We start from the raw sequence: 6,000 nt of genomic DNA on the forward strand, positions 1-6,000 counted from the left end.
AGGGCCAGGGACAGAGTGGGCTGCCTTCTGCGGCCGCAAAGGCATGGGTGGTGAACAGCCAGGGGTAAGGAGGGGGTCTCCAGCCTTAGGTCGTGTTTTTCAGCCCTGTGGGTTTTGGGCCATCGGTGAATAAGGCTGTTGATATGTGTATTTCTTTCTGACACTGCTCAACAAAATCCATCTCTCTTGTTCAGGAGTGGCAAGTGAAAAAAAAAAATGCAGAGTGTAAGAGGAGGCAGGTACAAAGCTGGAACAAAGCAGCGTGCAAAAATTCAATGTATGGAACTGAATTTGCGTGAAATACAGTTGGAATAGTTTTGCCAGTCGCAGCAGTAACCTGCAGAGCTTTGCGAGTACGGCAGTATGGGTCGCTCTCAGCAGGAAGATGCACATGGAGTTACACTGAGGGAGGCCCACCCGCCACCCCTACCGCCTGGCAAAAGAATGAGAGAAGGCTGAAGCGTGGGGAGGATTGATTTGGGTTTTTTTTCCCCAAAGAAACGTGGAAAAACTTAGAGGAACGACAGCAGAGTAGTGGCCGCTGGGGGGAGATCTTACCCCGGCCCGGGGGCCCGGCCGGCTGCCGAGCAGCGGGGCTGGCTGGGGAGCTCCGCCCGGGTCAGGTATTGAGATGAAAAGTCTCTATTTTGGGAGGTAAAGCCTCGGGGGTGTTCTGAAGCAGGAATACTTCAAAATGTGCTTTGCACTAAAACAGCGAGTGCTGCTTAAAATGATGGGAAATGTCCCCAGACGTCTTTTTGTAATTAATTGGTCGTGAAAGCTTTTAACGCTTTCAGTCACGCATGGAGATTAATGAGGCAACAACTTTGGGGGGAAGGAAAGGAGAGTTTTGAAAGATAATAGCAAATGGGAAAGCTGCTACTCTGTTACCTTTACATTTCCTGGTGTTAAAAACTGCAATCTTTGAGGATATCTGTAAGTCAGAAATGCTAAAATGAATATTGTCATTACACTGAAATAATGAAGTGGTGGTGAACCCTTTAAGATTGTCAGGAAAAGAAGTGCTAACAAAACAATAAGCAAAGCCCTCTTGTAAAGATACTTTTTCTTCCTCTTAATAGATTTAAATGGTAATGGAAAATATTCATTAAGCATAATATGTTTGGGGGGTTGGACTAGATGACCTTTAAAGGTCCCTTCCAACCCAAACCATTTTATGATTCTATGTTTGGACCAGTTTGCAAGCAGTTTAGAATTACATTACACTACGAACAGCCCCACTGAGCTGCTTATGAAGTTACTGTTTACTGGGAGTAAACCTATTCCTTTAAAGCTCCGCTTAGAAATTAAAGAACTGAAGGTACGCTGAGATTTAGTCTTCTAGGCAGGAAAGCAGTACAAAGCAGTCAAGTACTGGAACGAGTAGCTTTGGGGAATCAGATATAATCCAAATGAACTGCATTTTCATGTTCATTTCTACCACCAAATTGTTATGGGAAACGAATTTTGTGATGTGCAGTCCGTGTTCTTAACGTGGTGCTGTAAATGTCCTACTGGAAGGGAAAAAAGGAGTCTATTCTCCCTTTCCCTCTAAAATCAAGTGGCGTACCTTTCTGTGGACTCAAGAAGCACAAAGTGGCCACTTCAAGGATCCTCTGTATCACAAAAAGTTAGAGCGGTGTATTTCTGGATTATAGCTGTGTCACCTCCTGGTGACAATAGGCAGTGTTAAGCTAGGACAGAAAGCAATCTATCTTGCTTTTACCCTCAGTGAGCTATCTAATTCTTCCTCACCTCTCATTCAGGAAAGATATGAATGTATAGTGAAGTTGGATCTTCAGATTTCCTCAAGCTTGGGAAATTTTTAGCATAGTATTGCAACATAAGTGTATTGGAGAAGGACTGTCTTCTTTTTAGCTCTGCTGAGGACAAGATTCTTTGTTTTGGGTTTTGGTAACCTAGTGGTTCCATAAACTCTGCTGCTTTTCTGAAGTCCGCTACTGTCAGATACCTTGTTAGATGGGTAATACACTGATGACTCTGGGAAGTTTTCCATTTTCTTCCAGAAAGCATAGCAAGGGCTTCAAGACTGGTTGCCCTCAACTGCTCCGGTTACAGCCCTGAGGAAATAAGACAAAAGTGAAGGAGAAAAACAACCTACGTAAAATCAGACAACAATCACGGTTTTTTTCCCCCCATGCTCCAACACAATGTAACATCTCCTGTCACATAGTAGAGGCCTCTCCAAAGAGATCTTCCACCCACAGCAAAACCAGACTGAGTTTACTAACTTCAAAAATGTTCAAAAGCAAGAGCCATTTTGTTTGTCTTCAGTCTTTCTCCATACGTGCATCGAGTGTAGTAGGTGCAGTGGTCAAAAGGACCATATAATTTATTCTGCTCCTTTCTGATGGAAATAGTCATTTGCCAAAGTCAATAGATAAATTTTCTCCCATGATGGAGTGATGAGCTCAGCTCCAACCCGAGACCTTTCACTGGACGAAAGCCTTTTCCCTAAGTTTTTCTTAGATATTCAGTGGAAGTTTTGTGATTAAATTTTGCTGGTACAAGCAGGGATCTGGGTTTCCTCTCCTGCATGGCACGAAGAACAGACTCCTTAAACTTTCTGTCATGTGCAAAGGCAAAAATCACTGAAAGGTTTGTTGACTTCTTGCACTCTATGAATTGCAGTGAACTTCAGGAGACAAGAAGCCATCTTGGAGCATTTTGGAATAAGGTGAACTAAAATGCTCAAGAAGCCCCTTTGACCTCTGTGCCTCTTAATTGTGAAACTCAAGTGCACAACTAAGGTTGGATGATTTTGTTTCTCATGGATGATAGCTCTAATTTACACAATGCAGTCATGAACAACATCAGTTAGAAACTGCTGTCACTCAGCACACTCAGAAGATCAGATTCTGCCCAGCTTAAATCCAGCCTTGCATGCTAAAGTCAAAGAGCAAGGAGACTGTCCACCTTGCAGAGCCTTTTCCATTCTTATTTATCTTAAATGTCAGTGGAAAAGAAGAAAAGAAATGTCTGCTGGCATGTAGAAATGTACAACCCCTCTCTCCAGCACGGTAGAACTGGATAGCCATAGGAAATATAAAGTACTCTGCCTTTATGTGACAAGTGATGTATGATATTTTTGTGGTAGAGTTCAATAAATGCAATTTATTGTTTTGGAAGGTAGAAGCAATGCTTGTGGTTTCCATCATCATCTCTTTGAAAATACCAATCAGAATAAAGTGCTGAGCAGATTAATAAAGGACTTCTCAAGCTCTTCTACTACCTGATAAATTTTTTATAGTTTTGAGACAAAACTATGAATCAGCACATGAGACATGGCCCAGGTTCAAAGAAGGGTTCCCAGATACCAGCGAACCTGGCCCATGAAGTAGGCTGAGATCTTACTGTTCAGTCGCTCTGTTCAGGAGTGGACAAGAAAAGAAAACCCTGTTCGTTTCAGAGCTGTCCTCGGCGTTTCCACAGGTTTTGCGATACTGCACAATGGATGGAGACTCAGAACAAAAGCACAAGGGCAGGTTCAGCTACTTCTGAATTTAAACTTTCCTCTATACAGAGTCTCTTGTAATATAAAGAAAACCCCTGCTGAGGCAATCTTCTACTTATTTATTTCAGGATCACATGAACTCGCAGAGAATGTCCTAAGCTTTGTTCCTAGCTCCCAGTTTGACAAGCTGTCCAGAGTCAGAATAACCCTGGCCTCATACTTCTTCCTAGAGTCTCCTGCTGAGTGTAAAATATGGCTGTCCTGCAGTTTGAATAAGGCTTTTAATGTGCCATGGGATGTCACGGTCCACAGAAATGGAATACAGTGTTCTGCTTGCTGAGAAACAGAAAAAAAGCTAACCAAACTGGTTTCTTCCTCCTGAGTACATAGTGGCTGACTGGAAATTCAGTCACTGAGACTAAAAATATCAGCCTTGATCGCAAAAAAAAAAAAGAAGTATTTGACAGGCGGATTTAGTCTTCCCTCAGCACAAACATCTATTTGCCACTAAAAGTTTGGTGAGTACACTGAAGCCAAACGAAGTGGTCTCATCTCCTAGTGCATTAACAGACTGTGGGGTAAGGCGGATGTTATTTCTTTGAATGAAGCCCTCCAAGAGGGAATGGTCAGAGCTCGCACAGAAATCATGCCGGTTTAAATGTTGTACGCGGCTGGGGGAAAAAGAAAAGGTTATCTGAGAATATAAGGTGAACCAACTCTTAAAAGCAGGGCTATGTTCCTCCCCACTGCTGTGCTTAAAGGAGCTGAAGTGCTGACTCCCTGGTCCTCACACCTGCGCGTACAGGCACAGACTGCTCTGACCGGGCTGGTTAGTCATTTCGATGGTGGTGCAAATGTCACTGAATACAGGAGCACTTCAGGAGCAGCAAACAAGGAGTCCAGCATCAAACATCTCCAGTGTTGTTGAGTATTCCTACAGGTTTCTTACCGCCTTGTTCTCCTTTCTTCTTCCTCATGCGCTGCTATTAGTTGCAGAGCGAGGCAAGATGTGAGACAAATACATGGCCCGTTCTGCCCAGCCCTGATGAAGGTTTACATGCTGTAATGGCTGTTGTGGCTTAGCCCCGGCTGGCAACCAAGCAGCACACAGCCGCTCGCTCACCCTCCCGCCATGGGCTGGGGGAGAGAATCGGAAGGGTAAAAGTAAGGACATGGCCATGAGATGATGATGAGATTTCAGAAGCAAAATAAATCAGCTTTGCTTTGCGTCGAATTTTGTCCAGTGGACAGGAAACCTGCTTAGAAGTGCATGGTGAAGGGCATGGCTGCAGGCTTTGTGCATAAGTGCTGGAATATGTGGAGGAGTTGGTGAGACAGCTTACAGATGCCTTCTGGAAATCTTTGCTGTCTCGCACTGCCTCTACCAAGGAGGAGCCTGGCACAGCCCTGATTCGGAGGATAATATTACTTTTCAACATTTTTTTTACTTCCAAGCCAACATTGAGCTGTATTCTCTTCCAAGCTTTACAGCATGCTTTTTGACCGTGTTGGAGTCAACCAAGGCTTGTCTCCATTTTAATAGATGTGTTTTCCACAGGAAATTAATGTATTGTTTCCCCAAAGCTATTTCGGTCTGTAAACTTCGCTGTAGTCTGCCCAGTTGCACGTTATTTCAGCCAGCCAAACAAATCTAGTGCCCCTGACAGTCCTCTTACTAGTTTTGGCCAAGGGAATTGTGTCAGGCTCAGATTTACTACTTGGATCCTCCAAATGACAGTCCCCTACAAGAGGTCTGGCGGCTGAATATCCCTGCGTTTTTTTCCCAAGGAAACCTGCATACAGAGAGAGTACGGTGTTTTCCTAATTGTTGTTTGTTAGTTCTCTGACTGTATGTGTACCATGGTACCTGTAGATACCAGTATACTCTGACTGTGGATTTGTATATTTTTAAAAGTCTTTTCAGTCAAAATGGTTGGTTTTTTTTTTAATTAGCATGGATAGTTTGAATTCTCTTTTCTCGGGAGGCATTAATAAAATGCAGCGGGGGGGCAGCTTCACTTGTAAGGTGACAAACGCTTGCAAACAACGACAATCCCTTCCCCGAGCCATTCTCTGTCGAGATGACAAGTAGCTGGCGGCTGTCAGGTCTGTGTAGGAAATCTCCACAGCGGCGCTGAGAATGTTTATTGTAGGGAGAGAACTTTTGCCCTGTGAAGTCACCTCCTACTAGTCACCAGTAGGTTTCTGATATTCTATCACAGGAAATTCCTGGTGGACCACAAAAGCAATCCCCTGAGTCCAGCTGCTGGGGGGGAGAAGCAGTGCACCGCACCGCCGGGTTGAGCCTCAGCCTCCAGTGTGGGGCAGAGCACCTGTGCCCTGCAAAATGCAAAGTCTGTGCTCCTCAAACAATGTTAAAATGAACTATACAGGGGGGCAAAGGTCAAGTGAACCATTATTGTGCTGCATTTTATGCAAACAAAAAAAATGTATTAGAGGATGTGCTTTGTATTGGAACAAGGTACTGTAAGATTATATTTAGGCTTCATGTCTTTGAAGCCCTT

Source organism: Pelecanus crispus, chromosome 2 (genome assembly GCF_030463565.1).
Source record: "Pelecanus crispus isolate bPelCri1 chromosome 2, bPelCri1.pri, whole genome shotgun sequence".
NCBI lineage: Eukaryota > Metazoa > Chordata > Aves > Pelecaniformes > Pelecanidae > Pelecanus > Pelecanus crispus.